Raw genomic sequence first — 16,603 nt, 5'->3', positions numbered from 1 at the left:
ATCACAGTAATAATCTATGAGATTTCTGTAGGTTTAGGTTGTAATCCCATGAGAATCATATATATCATTACTACTGAACACTAGCATTAGCCTAACTCCATTCTGGAACCAAATTAGTTTCCCTTCTCATCTGTAGGACATGTAAATGACCTGTCTGAACATCTCTTGATTGTATTCTGCCCCACTGGATTACCTGGAGAAGCAACAATTTATTCTACAAGTCACTTTCACATCAAGTGATTTTCTAGTTTCTTCTCAGACATCAGAACACCATATGAGAACTGCGGTCTTAATCATTCTCTTCCCTGGATGTCAAAGTTCACTGAAGGCCTTGAAAAGTTTTTGTCAGTCTTGATGATTGCTCTCCAGCTCTTTTAGAAAGAATTGGTTATGAATCTTATGCTCCCAAGAGACTAGATCTTTATGCTGCACAGATGTGATTTGTCTTCTTGTCCATGCTGTCCACTGTTGCTTTTCCCAGGAGTCTTAACCTTCAGGAGACACAAGCCAAAAGGCTCACCTTACTAAGCCATAGTTGCACCTGTATGAAGTCCAAGTTTATCAGAACTTGCATGCCAAATTTCAAAAGCACTCAACATAATGAGACCGAGTGAAATCCAAAAGTATCACAAAAATGGTAACGAAAGTGGTAACAGGAAGCTATTTCAACTAATGCTGTAGATTCTGGTACAGAAAGATGCTCTATTTTTCTCACCTCAGTCATCTTTCAGAATAGCTAACCAGGAGATGGTAGAAGTATGTACACACAGCCTAGTTTCAAATGTTTAGCTTTCTAATATCCTCATCACAGGGATACTGAGCATTTTTCTGCTTTCTATGCAACATTTTTTCCAGCTCAAATCATAAAGCAATGACAATTAGGCCTCACTATTGAATTGTCTCTTCTCCCACTCTTGGGCACCAGCACAGAGTACGCAAAACAGAGAATGAAAAGCAGGAATGTCTTGCCGCTAATGGAGCAGGCAGGTGGTAACCCCACATCCAGTTCCTAATGTGTATGGGTGATGGAGAAATACTGTAATCATCCAAGTCAGAATAAAGTGCCTTTGCACAAACCAATCTCTGAATGATGCAAAACGACGGTTGCCTGGCAATCTTTTTAAGCTTTTGATACTGCTAATTTGCAATGTATTTTTCACACAGCACCATTCTCAGATAATTACTGTAGCTGGTGCCATAGAAAGGAATCTTTAAATTGTATATATTAGATGGTTTTGCTGATGAGATTGCCTGCTAGCAATCTTCTTATTGTCCTGTGATGATTCCGAGTGATTGTTTCAGACTGTGAGCATGACCTGGAAGCCTGGGAGTTATTGGATCAGAGTTCTAATTTTGGCAACAGCAAAACATATTGCATGACATTATGTGAATGGCAAAAATCTACTATGTTCCCATATCACTGGCTGTTCAGCGGAGAAATGTCAAGAAATGATGCTTACCTCAAGCAGATGCTGTTAGATTGTGTTACTATAAAGGATAGTAAAAGTTCCTGCAGTCAAGCTGTGAGCATATGCAGATGGTTATCTGGACAATTTATTACTTGTCCTACAGAAGATACTGAGCGCCCTGCTTTAGTAGGTAATTGTCACCTTAGCTACTGCGGCTTTGAATTTCCTCACCTGACACGGGCTGCTATGGCTGACACACACACTTTTAAAAATAAATTTAATTTTTCACATTCTCTCTCTTGTCATATGCTTCCATCTCATTTTCCTTTCCATTTTGTCATCCAGATCTCACCTCCTCATCTCCCCTTTTTTTCCTTTTCTCACACTTCTGTTTTTTCTTGTTCTTTCCTTCCTTTTTATTGTCTTCTTTCTCTTTTCCTTCACAGTATTTTGTCCTCTCTTCCTTTCTTGTCTTTCACCTTCCATCTTTCTCCTTTCTACAACTATATTCTCTCCCAGTTCTTCCTCTCTACTCATTACATTAATAAAACATTTGACCGTTTAAATATTTTCTGTCTCTGCTCTTCAGGCTTCTGAATTATTGCTATAGTTCTACCAAAACTTAATTACCACATCAAAGAGGAGCTGTCCTCATTTAGGCAGGATTTCAGTTTTTCCAGATTTTTTTTTTAATGTTTGACCTAATTAGAAGGCCCATTTAAAATTATGCTTCTACAGAAAAAGGAGGAAATCGTACAAGTTATTTGCAGGATTTTGAACATGTCTTACACAGAATTTGAGAAATATGAAAATGTCAGGAATCTTATTGAAAATGTGTCTTTTATAAAAAACTTAGAAGTGAGTTGTAGGTGTTGAAATAATACTGATGGTTAGATATAATAACATCCCGCTCTTAAGATAATAACACATACTTTCCTTATGGGGTAAATACAATAATTTTAATGTAATAAACAATACTCGTGTCAAGACCTGTAATCACTACACTTTATGACAGCGAGCATTATTTTAGGATCTATTTGCAACAAACCCACTTTTTTTGCATCACATACTTTTTATGGCTTCCTTGTTCCTAATGAAGTAAATTTACTTTCTGCAGAGTCCACATAAGAACTGTATATAATAAACTGGTGAGTGTTGCGATTTCCTTTCTGTAAGTATAAGTTGTTACATTCTCCAGCTATTAAGTCTGCGTATGTAAGCTTATGCTATAACTGCCTGTTATTTTAACTCTGGCTTTAAGCTGTGTGACCAGTACATAATAAGTACTTCAGGTCCCTTCCAGCCCTATTTCCGAGATGGTGAGTCTGCAGTTATTAAATCTTTGTTAAAATTAAGATTGGCAGTAAAGGGAAGCATTTTAACAATCACTCCTAGTAACCAGTAGAATAAATCACTTAGGAAAATAGCAAATTCAAAACTGCACGGGAATTGTAATCAAGACTACACGTCCTTCTGAAATGCACAGGGATACTGGGGCTGACAGTCATAGCTTGTTTAGCATAAAGACAAATTTCTTCTTCTGCAGGCAGGAAACCCTCTGTTGTGTCTCATGTAAAAGATCAGCATGTTGGGATCTCCCTGACCTCAAAAACTAGAGGCAGCAACTTTTGCTGGCTTAATTCTGTTGACTTGGATGGAGTTAAATGAGCAGAGAATTTATTACTGCATCCAGTTTCCTTAATCCCTAGGAACATGCAAATGCCTTAAAACTCCACAGCATATCTTTAGTGTATAAGCAAGACAGGCTGCTGTGAGAGTGAAGTACCTTACCTGCTCCCTTCTTCTGCAGCTGAGCTCCACAGGGCAGTAACGATTCTGGCTTGTGTATTTGCAAGTCTCTGAGACGATGATATTTTTCAGACCTGTTTTAGTCTCTGCCTAGGATTCATCTGACCCTGCTATAAGAAGAAGCTAAAAAGATATTTTTTTCTTTTTAATGAACAGTTATATATCTGGAATGTCTGGGAACCAAAGGTTGAAATGTGGGAGAAAATTAGAACGAACTGAATAATGTTGTAACTTTGCAAACACTAACTTTGAGTAGGCTATGTTCCAGTATGTTGGCCATATCACTTTCTACATGTACAATAATGATGTAATAAAGAATGTGCTAAGAAGGTCATGTTCAGAAGAGAGGCAGCCTGTGCTGTGTATATGTTCATAGCTAATTCAGCAGTAGGGCAAATATGCACTTTGAAGAGAGGGAGATTATGAAGTTACAATGCACGTTACTTTCAGGGATCGCAGTAGGATCCTTGCGTCTTCCAATGTACCAGATCAATAAATCAGATATTGAATAAGTCATTGAATATGTTTCTTGGCTCTGGTTCATTTTCTCATGAAGTCCTCAGGCATCTGTTTACTGTCTCCAACTCAAGGGGGAGCAGACCGCTAACATGAGACTGAACGCTTTCATGCCAAATAGCCTGAAGCCAAATGGCTTTGGATTATGTATAGTATTCACAAGCAGAATAGTGATTTCTTGAATGGTAAAACCTGACAGAAACGGGCCTTCATTTGACTGGAGCCTGCAGGTATAACAATAATTTAAGTGTGCAGTAATGCATTTCAAGAAGACATCCAAAGTCCTGTGGAACTTACCATATAAATTTGGTTCTTTTCAGTGTTTTCTAGCTCTTTTCCATTTGATGGCTCATGCAATGTGTTTTCTGACCAAGGAAACCACTCCAGAACTTGCTCCTTCTTGATGGTCTCATGTTTTATCTGCGATCACTGAGCTTGCTTCACATGTTTCAGGGTGAGAAGCAGTTAAGTTCCTGTTGTTATAATAAAGCAACTACTAATGAGTAGTGGCTGTAGCTGTCTGTCCTGAGGTTGGAAGATCTTTGTCTTATTTTGGCATATAATTTATCAGCATTTCCTCTGTTCTTGGCCCCTTAGCCCAAATGGGTGATATGTGAGCATATATTCCCTTATGAGTGGCAACTTTCTGAGCATCACACACGGCAGCAGGAATACTAACAGAAAAAAAATCCCCAAAACATACGCAGCAAAACCCCCATAAATTCTTTAAAACCACCCTCCTCTTTTTACTATGTAAGATATATGCATGAATAAAAGCAGTCCCTTTGCTAGATAGTAGAGTGGCAGATTTTCCAAGAAGTATAGAGCACAACTAAATATCTTTCATTAAATACCATTAAAATAAATAGGTTTTTTGGTATCATTTTGTGCAGTAGCAGATTAGCTGTGGGGAGCAACTTATGCAAGAAATAATACTGCATATTATGTGAGCCATTAAAGTAAATAGTGCTACTATTCCATTAATTTAAATGGGAAATTAGGATTGTGATAAACCATTAAGACACTTTCCTTGCAGCAAACACACAGGGACACTTCTTTTAGAAACTAAGAATCTTGGGCTGTTCCAATCAAAATAACATTTGGGAGACTAATGGTCATCACTGAGTACCCCCATTTTCCATTGGCTCACCATCAGCTGGAGGTGCTCAGCATCCCTCAGTGAAACATTAAGTAACTGTAAAAACGAGACCTTGTTCTCCAGAGATATGTTTGGGACATAAGTCTTTTCAGAGGTGAGCCAAGCTATTCATGGAAGTTTCCAGGAATGAGCAATTTTTGATAGTGCAATAATCCTGGTTGCAGAGGCGTCATGTTCACTCGCTGGATTTTAACAAGTGCCAATTGAGCAAAGTGGTTTGTGACCTTCCCAGAAGAGCTCACTTTGAAAGTTACTGTCTTAAAATATAGCCTGTCTCACAGGGTGTTAAACTTATTAACCACTAAGAAAAAAAGCAATCTTTAAATGCTGTGTGGATGAACTCTGGGAACAGCCGGTGGATATAACACCACAACAGAGATAGTTCTTAGTCATATAGGGGAGAATTTGTCATTTCTGCCAATTAAATCTTGAGTTTCTCCATAGTAAATATGAGACAATGCAATAGTATTTAAATAATTAATGCAACTGCATGCATTTTACTGTATTTTCATTACTGCAATTGAATAGCATTTCTACTATTTCTTCATTAAAGTAGCACCTATACACTAGAAGTGTACTGTGCTAGATAGCGTGCAAACATCTGAGAAAAATGTCATCTATGCATTTTTATTTACTGTTTAAACAGGAAAACAGATTACTCAGAGAGCAAGTGGAATGTGCCTCCCTGGAAGCATTCAAAACTTAGCTGGACAAGGTCCTGTGCAACCTGTTCCCACTTCGAAGCCTTGAGCAGTGGGTCCAGAGGTCCCTTTCAACATAAACATTGTATGACGCTACTCTATACTCCAAGTTACAGATAATTATACACTTCTATTATAATCTAAAGGGCATATGAAAAGATACTTACAATGTATTGTGTTGCACAGAAGGTGATTGAGGTGTGTAGGAAAAAAAGAAGAATCATGGCCAAAACTCATTTTCTATTTACCCAGTGATACTTACCATATTCCTCGACTCCTCTCACAAGCTCAGTTCCAGTCAGGCTGCACTAACTTTTACAGAATAAACTTCTTAAGGTACAGAAAATAAAGCAAGTCAGCCAAAAAGAGTTCCTCTCAATGACCTCTCAGCTGCAGATGGAACTTCTTTCTATTTGTGGCTTAAACATGGCAGTAAACTCTTTGTTTTGCCATGTTTAGGGTTTGTTTGTTTTCCAGTGAGGCTTGTTGATCACATGAATTTCCAGCAAAATAAAATCAGGGTGAAGAGAAACATCACCCTGACCTCAGCTATAATGAGGTGCTGCTGCTGTGAGGCTGTGCCATGTCCCACAGATGCTTTCTCTGTGTGTTTGCACTAGTTGGAAGGATCTGCTCTATTTACATTCCCTTCACAAGATCAGGGAGGCAAGTCCACAGCAACATCAGATGATTAGGGATGCTCTTGGATTTGAAATTGTTGTAAATTCCCAGATATGATACCAATAGTATTAGTTCTGCTTCCATGTCTGGCATGTATTTGGTGCTGGATGTAGCCAAGAAAATACTATATAATGCATGTAGAAGATACCTTTAGGACCATCAGGCTAGTTTTATGGTAGTGCCAGAAACCTGTTTTTCTGGACTGTTGAGGAAGAAACAGAAAGTTGGAATAGTGTGTGAAAGTCATGAAAACTCCTCCACCACTTCTTAAACCAACTACCTTGTCTTAGACTGCCAAAACACTCTTTTGCCATTATTTCCCTCCATTGCTTTGGGGAATAGAAAACCAACTTCATAATGACAACTATAGTTTTCACTGACTCTGATGAAAATTGAGGAAAACTCTACAAAGTTATTCTTTCTAGTAATTCTCTCTAGTGGAGCACAGCTGAGAACAGCCCTTTTCTCAAGTGGGTCTGCAAGTCAAACAGTTGCAACAGAAAATGTAGAAGCTTTTACCCCATCACCATTACTAACGGGACACTCCAGAGCCCCATTAGGTGTTTTCCTACCTCCAGTAGATATACAGATGTCAAGTGTGATGTTATGCCTCCACAAAGTCACTGGAAGCTGTGGGCTTCACACTGGTCCTAGTTCAGACTTACAGCAGTGTACCTCATGCCCACTTTACACCAGAGGAGAATCCATATTCTTTCTGGGTTAGGATATAAAGTTGCAAATATGAGACTTTTTTAGTGCTGTCTTTTTGCTGTTTCTCAAAATATTCCTCTTAATAACTTGCTTCATGCTGACAGTGACCATATTTAGTACCATTTATTCCACATGGAAGGGATTTTATGGTTCCCACAGCTCTACCAGAGATGGCCAAAATTTGCCAAAATGCTGGCAAATGCATTAGTTAGACTGGAATCAAAGTTGTCTGCAAACACTACTTTTTTGCTAATATTTGTCACAGCCATGGTTTTTTTCATGCTTTGATGCATTAGGAAAAAAAGCAAAACTGCAAAACATAATGAAAAACTCTTAAAAAATGCACAGATGCCATTTTAATCTCCAGTAAGTTTCCCTATTGTACATCCAAACAAAACTAAGAGTTTACAGGAAATGCTTCTTGCTGTGGCTTAGCTATTGAAATTAATGAGAGTGTAATACCATTCAGCTGCTTGAAAATGGAATTTATCTCATCATACTCTTTGGGTGTAAAGAAATGTATCAGGCAGAATATGTCTTCCAAAGGCTTCTATTATAATGAATGTGGCATTCATTATTTTTCCTAGACAAGTTTATTTTAGAAAAAGAAATTTAATACAAATGGGTTATTGAAAGTCATTTGTGAATTCACTCAATATTTTGAAAGGATAAGGAAACTGTTATGGCCATTGCCAGATAAAATTGATATCTTTAATATCACAGAAAGATGGTTATACAACACAGGCTGATCTCTTTTCTGTCCCTTACTACAATTTGCCAAGTTGCTGAGCACCTGCGTTTTGGCTTTCTAACTCATCTTAGCCATGGAGTCTGGCTCCTTTCTTCAGAAGCGCACTAATAAGAGATCTGTCTGCATTTCAGGTTCTCATTGGCACAACACAGCTTTCATTTTCACATGCTTGCCTTTAATATAGGCAAGTAAGGAAGGGAGGGGATGGGACTTGTGTCTGTCACCTCAATTTGAGCTTTGGTAGGTGGAGAGAGAGAATGCTTCATGGGCTGGAGGACAGAAGTTAGCTATTGGCTTCCTGGGAGAAGACGGGATACAGACCCCTTCCTACGCCTTCTGCTCCATGCAGCTCACACACTTGCTCACAGTTTAAAAGGCATCCTGGTCCACATCTACAGCATAGATCTGCAAAAATGAGGGGGGTGGGGGGAAATAAGAGGAGTGTGGAAAAGGTGAGGTAGTCAGAAAGTGGCAAAAGCCAATTTCCTGTAGGCAATTCAGCTAATTAATATTTTTGCACGATGAGGACTTGGATCCAGTCATGTAACACAAAGAATGTAAAGATGTTCCCTGACTGTTAAAGCTTCTTGGTATGGGGCCTGCTTTGTGGCGTTGGGTGTGAAAAGCTGAGCTTCAGCATAAACTCCTCTAGCAATTCTCAGCTGTGTGCAACCTTTAGAGATGCAATGGCAGAACTTCATAAATCAACCAGTTTGCTGGTTCAGGGCCAAAAAGGTAAAGAAGAATCACTAGTTTATATCAAACAGGAAAAAAACACCACCTTTTATTTTTTTGTCACTGAACAGAATGGGTTACGTGTAACAAAATCTAAGGAATCAGGCCATCAACTCACAACATCAGTGAAGGGGATGTATGCCTTTGTAATGCTCCAGTGCTGAGTCTAATGAAAAAAACCAAACCAAACCATACCAAAAACCCCCACCTTCAAAGCCCTCCAGCATTTAAAAGCATCTCCTTTGCTCTCCCTCTCTCAGAAGAACAGCTCTAATACAACGCCATTGCTGTATCCCAGGTGGGCTGCTCTCATCTTGTAAGAGGTGTCCCATAGGATATAACAGGCACCCACAGCTCTTGAAGCAAGATTTGCAACTCACATATCCTTCCTTTTAGGCACGGATCTTATTTACATAGCACATACATGTGGAAGATGGAGCACCTACATTGTAGTTACTGCTTTGGCAAATGGAAATCTGTTTGATAAACAGCTAAGTGCTGTCCTCCAGTCCATGAGGCAATCTCCCTCTCCACCTACTGAAGCTCAAATTGAGGTGACAGACACAACTCTGGACGAGTTTCAACGAAGTAAGATATCTCACGTTAGCCTCATCCTTTCTCCTGAAAATCCAGTAAAAAGCTGTTTAGAAACTGCTTGGTATTTTTGGTTAAAAAGCTTCTTAGATACTGGCCTATAGGGTTATCTTTCTTTAACACTTTCCAATATTGCTATTAATAAAGCATTCTTAAGATACACAAACAACTCTGTTTATGGGGCCCTTATATTTGACAGTGGTCCTCTTTTTAATTACACATTTCCTATGTATTTTGACTTCATTTTGAGCGATGATGCATAGTAAAAGTTTGAAGTGGTGTGTTCAAAACAAGCAAAAAATGAGTTACCGGTGAATAGTGGGCTGTTATCAGATGTCAGCTCCCCAGAACCCCACTATGACTTACACAGAGTCATCAAATCATCATCTCATCCAACTCCCCTTGCCATGGGCAGGGACATCTGCCACTAGATGAGGTTGCTCAAAGCCCCATCCAAACTAGCCTTGAACACTTCCAGGGATGGGGCATCCACAGCTTCTCTGGGCAACCTGTTCTTCTGTCTCACTACCCTCATTGTAAAAAATTTCTTCCTTATATCTAGCCTAAATCTATCCTCTTTCAGTTTAAAACAATTGCCCCAATCCTGTCAATACAGGCCTTTGTAAAATGTTTTTCTGCATATTTCTTATAAGCCTCCTTCATATACTGAAAGGCTGCAGTAAGGTCCTGCCAGTGACTTCTCTACTATAGGCTGAACAGCCCCAACTCTCTCAGCTTTTCTTTACAGGAGAGGTGATCCAGCCCTCTGACCATTTCTGTGTTTCTCCTCTGGACCTGCTCTAACTGGTCCATGTCTGGTGTTATTACATGCTGCTCACCTCAGAGGTTGCTCTGATTCTTCGTTCTCTCTAAGCTACTTTGAAAACAACTGTTTCCAGGTCTGCTGTGATCTCCCCCAGGTCTGTCCTCCTGTGCAAAATACAGAACTCAGCACATCCAGCTTAGTGCTACCTCCACAGCTCTGCAGCCACAGGCTTCCAGGGGCACTGGGCTGCCAAGGGGCTTACAGCCCCCATTGGCATCAACTGCCATGATGCATACTCTCCAGGTCTTGGGACATGGTGGTAGCTGTATGGCTGTTCAGTCCCATACCTCCTTTCCCCCTAGGAATTAGGGACTGCCACTGCTGAAATAATGGAATTCAAGAGAGCCAATAACTCAGCAGGGGTGCCAGGATTCCCCCTAGAAAGATGCTCTCCTAATCAACCTATTCTCTTAAGTATTAGAGAAAAGCTCTACAGCAACTACTGCACACACTGAGACATGGGAATGACATTTGACCTGCTTGTGCATGAACAGAATTAAAGTCAGGACATGAACCATATAGGTGATGGGGCCAAAGGTATGGTCCTGCTAATTTTATCTAAGTGACAGGAACCACAGGACTTCTAAGCTACAGCTCAACTTGTAGAAAACCAAATTTGTCTAGATTTCACAATTGCCATTAATGGAGAACCCAGCACAAACAGGTTTTCAATGAATAAAAATTTCATTATTTATTAGGTGAATTTGTCTCGATTCAGCTTCCAGCACCAATAAACCTTTTCTTTTTATGATTCCCTCTGCTGCATTGCTGTTGTCTGTGCAGATACTCAGACTGTGATCCAGCCATCTTATAACACTCTTTTCTTTCAGCTATGTGGTTTGAGATGCTTGAGTTTTTCACTGAATTTTCTTGTCTTCTCATCCATTTTAATTTTCTTAAATTTTTTTTTGCAGTTAATCAGCTTCCTTATCCTGGACTGCGCACACCGGTCCAGAACTGGATATTCCAGGAGCAGTTGTGGCAATGCCAAATACAGCAGAGAGTTCCCACCAGCAGGGAAGTTTTCTGGACACTGTACTGGAGCTCAGCTCACTGGACTTTTACCTCCTTAGGTGTTCTCAGGTCTCATGATGCTGTAGCATGACCTGTTATAATCACCTGCAGCAGCTATCACCTGTTAGCTGGGAACTGTTATTCAGGTTGTTTTTTTTTTCTGTGAAGTACACCCCACCAGCTCAGGCTGCTGGTGTCAGATCCCCAGCAGTTTATGCACAGTGTTTCCCTGAATTTCTCTATAGTAAGCAAGCTGGAATGACTACTTGCCTTTGAATAAGTGTAGCAGATAGTCAGCATAGCCTTTTCCCAGGATTTTTAAACAAATTGCTCTTTACTTAGATGTTGGGGACAATATACTGATTGAAACAAAGATTTCCCCTGTTTACCTTCATTTGCCATTCTCAGCCCTGGCTGCTCAAAACTGGAAGAAAAAGAGAAACCAAGTCACATTTGGAGGTAGTGCAACAACCCTTATAGATAGAGGAGAAGCAGCGACTATTATGTATCTTGTGCTTAGTGAATATTTGACTCAGCCTTACATTCCTTCAAGCAAAGAAGGGAAACATGGTCTAGAAGAAACATCTGTGAAGTGAGTGCAAAGGTGTTTGGAAAAGTTTATTCACAAAGTCAGTATCAGTTGTTCCCTGCCAAAGGAGAAGGAGATATTGACTGCTGTTCTGCAGAAGGTCTGCCCAGCAACTGACCCTCTAATCAATGGGATAATTGAGCAGAGACCACATTTTTCATTTTGCAGATGATATCAAGCTTGGAGGGACTGCAAGGCTACCAGTGAAGTGGCTCAGGCTTCAGAGTGATCCTGACAAATGTGTGAAAACCATCTGACCCTTCCCATCTTTGCCAATTCAGTTCAATAGATGCAGGCTCATCTGACTGGGAACAAATGCAGGGAGGGAGATGACTGATTTGGCAGCAGCTCTGCAGAAAGCGATTGGAGAATCACAGGGGATGAGAAGAAGAACATGAATCAGCATTCTGAAAAAAAGGCAAACATCATACGGAGATGTATAAATAGGAGTTTTAAATATAGGCCAGTTAAAATAGTCGCCCTGCTCCACTTGGCTCTTTAGAGGACTTGGCTAGCATAAAGCAGTTCCTGACTTTGTAATTAAAAAAAAAGTTTCAATGACTTTTTTTTTAATCAAGAAAGAAGAAAACTGAAAGGATAATATAAAATTAATGGAATTAAGCAGAATCAAAGGGGTTCAGTTTATTAGCTCTTGATGCATGTCCTAATGATAAGGATAGTAAGCACTGGTAGGTAGCGTTGGCTGGGAAGTTGTGGAGTCTCTATTATTGGATGTTTTTAAAAATAGGTTAGACAAACTGATGTTGGGAATCTAGGTTGTAGAAACGGTGATCCTACCTTTTGGGAAGAGGATGGACTTCAGGGAGTAGACGTGCCTTCAAGAGCCTTCCCAGCTCTACCTCGGCCATTCTTTGATTTGGCACTGGATGAATGAGAACTAAGACATGCGGCTGGGGGACAACAGCCGGAGACCTGAGCTGTTGAAGGGAGAACAGGAACAGTGTCAGCATCTCTGTACTGGCCAGAAAATGACAAGGAGATATAGAAAACATGAAAATGATTGCATATCCATGCCACATGTGGCCCCATTTTCTTATAAATAAGAAAAATAATAATATGCCAGCTTGAAAACAACGTGCATGTCATATATTGTCTTTTGTACTGCCTCAGCAGTGCTGTAAAAATGGACACATGCTAATACCGAGACAACAACAGATTGGTAAAGCAAAAATTTACCAACTCTCCAAATGCCACTTGCATTTCATAGTATGCAGAAAACAGTCTTACTCTTCCAAAACCTCAGTGTTTTCATATGCAGATTCATTTTTGTGCAAGGCCAGCAAGAAAATCACAAGCTCTCTTTATCCAGCCTGAGCGAAAGAAAAATGAATTTGACAGCTGGCCTTAAACACTTTCTCCTTGATGATTCAAAGAAAATGGAATCCATCTAAAGCTGTTGATTAATTCTTCAAATACAGATGGAGAGCTATACCTTGAAAATCTACCCCTAACAAGTATAATAAATGAATGCGTGGAGGAGGGGGAAGCCTTTCTTTTACAAGGTTTTCAAACAGCCCTTTTCAAGGGATGTAATACCTGTTTTGTATTATAGGATGACTTTATCTCTATAGTTCATGAAATGTAAGAGAAAAGCTTTATAGATTCTCATAAAGGTGATATGTACTACACAGGCAGAGTCTAGATTTTGAAGAGTTACCATGGATCCAAGCTAAACAATCTCTTCCTTTTCATACAGTCCAAATAATTATTGGAGGCAAGAGGCTAGTCAACAGTGCAAATAAAATAGCTTCTAAAATATATTTTAGTAGAATTTTGAAAGAATAGCAATAGTCATTGATTACAAGGCACATTTCTAGAAAGTACCAGAATATTTCATCATATAATTAAAATGTTTTTCAATGTATTTGGGGCTATTTAATAATTGTAATATTTCTTCACGGCAGTTCCAGCACACAGACTTTTTTACTGTCGTTATCAATAGTAAAAAGTTTAAGAATTCCTCTACATTTTTATAACTGTATCAGAGTTTTCCACATAATGGCCTGGAAGCAAAACCGAACTCTTTATGGTGACTGAACTAAAATCTGTCTCTACTTTAAAAATATTACAGTAGACTTGGTGAAATGCAATACATTTTGTGTTTATGTGTACCTTTAAAAGAGAGGACAGTAATAAGAATTTTATTGAACACCCATATGTACACATTCAGTGTGCTATAAAATATCTGATTAAATCCAATTAACAGAGAACACTACAATTAAAAAAATTCCTCTTTCACCTCTTTTGAAACTGGCACATTTTCATTAAAATCAATGCTGTAGAAATGTACAATTTGCAGGAACTAATTTATCTTCCCTTTTTTATTTCTTGTGAAATCATAGGAGGCTTTTAAAAGTCATTTCCTGCGCAGAAAATAGGATATAAAATACAGTAACTTTTACTGCATCTGGAGAATATAGTTTTCCCAACTGTTCTGTTCAGTGGTAGTTACATGACTCTTCTAGACATGCTGACATTAAAAAAACCCACCAATTTTTGAAGGATGAAAAGAGAAATTTTAGGAATATATTTCTCAGGTTGTCCACATTGAAGATTGCAGTACAAAAAACCCAATCTTTTTTTGAGCCATCATTTCTAATATCATGCGAGTAAAACATATTAGCAAAGGAAAGAAGCAAGTCAAATATATTCTTACAAGGCAGGGCACACTGTGCATGCAAATGGGATCATATATAAGCCCTACTCTTCCCATTCGGTGAAATATTGCTTTAGAGCTCTTTCAGAATATAAAGTACAAAGAAGCATATATAGCATTCAGATGCCCTCTGTGCAGAGGAAAACTTATTTTCCTTTGAAAATAGGGACTTTAATCAGCAGTGATTAATCCCCAGACAGCAGGACATTGTGGCCCACCTGCACAGGACCAGCGGGTGAGCTGAGCTCAAGGTTTGGTTCCAGTTCACCCCACCTAGCAAATGACACTGGAGATGAAATCCCTATTTGAACTGGCTGTCACCTAAGAGGTTGTCTACATCGTACAAACATAAGGTAAGGCAAAGCAAAAGTGGTTTTGTGGAAACACCATCATCTCCCCATGCTCCGGCCCCGGTAGCTAAAAAACAACCGGCTTCACATAACATGATCTCCTGCCACTCCTACTGTAATTAGTTGGTGAGTTTACATTAGTGGTGAAGACCCTGGGGTGAAGTACATTCCCGGGCCAAGACTCAGGACAAGATTTTACGTATCATTTAACTCCTTCCTTTAAATAGTATACAACTGAGAATTAAAGAATCCATAATCTGTGGTTTGCCTAGGTGGAGGGGTGCATTTCATTCAGTCGGAATTCAGAATGAAGATGCACCAGTTAAAAAATAATCAGAAGATTGATGTCTGGTTGATGAAAGGGGATGGTAAAGAATAGAAAAATGTTATTCTTTACACTGAGACTAAGAGGCTTAGTATAAAGAATAAAAATACATTTATAAGAGGCTAGGTAATGATTAATGAATATTGTAAACATGTCCCATGGCTACAGAAAATCAGTATATTTTATTTTGGGAGACAGCAAACAATGTTTTCAAAGCATCCTATCAGGCCCCATGGTAAGTGATTGACGCTAAAGTAATAATTTTAATCTACTTAAAGCCATTTGAAATTGGATTTTTAATATAGAGTATGACCAGAAAAAAGATTAACAGCGTTATCTATGACTATATCTGGTACAAACAATACAGTATGTCTGAGAACAACTTTCATGTGTATGAAAATGACAGCTGGATAGGAAATATTTGAAAAGTGGTCTTGCTTAGCTTCAGAATGAACCATGGACCTTCTACCTTACCCAGACAGAAACCAAGCAGACAAAAGAATTTTAAGTATTGCATTAGGGAAGATCTTTCAGCTAGCGTCAGTATGGAGACATTAATGTGAAGATCAGAGGTTACCACAATACAAGGTACGAAAATCATGTCTGTCATGATAGTTTGTAATGTGGAACAAAGAATAAACTTAGCAAATGTTCATTTATGGCAATGCAATTACAAAAGGTATTCTTGCAGCACTGAAGGAAAGCATGAGTGAACCCTTCTCCACCCAGTATGAGGCTTCATTGTTTGTAATAAACTTTCTGTGACAACTTTCATATTTAAATTCTGACTGATTATATGTATGTTTCAAGGGGGGTGGTTACATTGCAAATGGTCATATGATAATTGAAAGAGTGTGACTTACAGCTCGTTCTACCCTTTGTGTGAGGCACATTGATACTTAGATTATGCTATCTACTCTTGTGCATGGTCATATGAGATAACACAGCTGTTAGGCAAGTCACATTTATTATCTTGCTACAGCATGTTGTTTTATTGCAATGGCATGGTTACTTAGCAAGTTTGAGTACCTGGAGAAAATCTGAAATGGCTGCACTCATGTCAAGAGATAAAATATGTGGAGGCAAAAGCCTCATATGCTTACAGTTCACACAGTGTTTCTCTAGAACGTGTCTGTGCTTTTCATGGTCAGTCACTCCCTTGGAAAGATGAAATACCTTGTCCTTCATGAATCCCTTCTCCATTCATAGTCCTTTATATCTTTGGAATACTGTGTTCTGAGGTGTCTGCTGCCAAGTGTTTCTTCAATCCATTCTGTGTCTGGTTGCAGTCACAAGATGCAATCAGCTATCAAACGGGACAAGGTAGATCATTGTTTGAATATGCTCTGCTGTATTCTGATGAGAGACATGAACTTTGGTTTCTTTTCTTGTATGTTGGTGCTTTCATCGCATTGCATCTCTTTGGCAACGGCACTGCACATGCAAGTTATGACCATTGGGCTGCTGAGGAAGCCTCATTTTCTCTCTCTTGTTTGTAGATGAAAAACAACTCATCCCAGTACAGTTGGGTGAAAGGAGTACTTTCCTTGCAGGTAGAAAACAGATCTTCAAGTCTTCAGGCAGTGTCATGTACATCCAGAAATCTCAGTCTTCATTTCCCACAGCGAGATAAGTGAGCCAAGCCAGAAGGCTGTTATGACTTAGGCTTCTCTAGCTCTTTGATTTTTTGATATGAAAATTCCACTGTATCAAAGCTGGTATGTACATTTCCATTAAAAAAAAAAAAAAAAAAAAG

General features: G+C 39.1%; 1 long non-coding RNA gene across 2 annotated transcripts in view; it reads left to right on the top strand.

Annotated features, from left to right (window-relative positions):
- Positions 1-15,617, top strand: part of LOC135311530 (uncharacterized) — a 35,167-nt gene extending 19,550 nt beyond the window's left edge. The window contains exons 3-4 of one of the 2 annotated variants that reach the window (XR_010371165.1): positions 2,527-2,580; positions 10,807-15,617. This is a non-coding gene — a long non-coding RNA (uncharacterized LOC135311530). The remainder of the gene's footprint in view (positions 1-2,526; positions 2,581-10,806) is intronic. The other variant, XR_010371166.1, reaches the window with a different exon arrangement.
- The last annotated feature ends 986 nt before the right edge of the window (positions 15,618-16,603 follow it).

Source organism: Phalacrocorax carbo, chromosome 1 (assembly GCF_963921805.1).
Source record: "Phalacrocorax carbo chromosome 1, bPhaCar2.1, whole genome shotgun sequence".
NCBI lineage: Eukaryota > Metazoa > Chordata > Aves > Suliformes > Phalacrocoracidae > Phalacrocorax > Phalacrocorax carbo.
The sequence above is the reverse complement of the archived record's forward strand: the minus strand, read 5'-3'. Positions and strand labels throughout refer to the sequence as shown.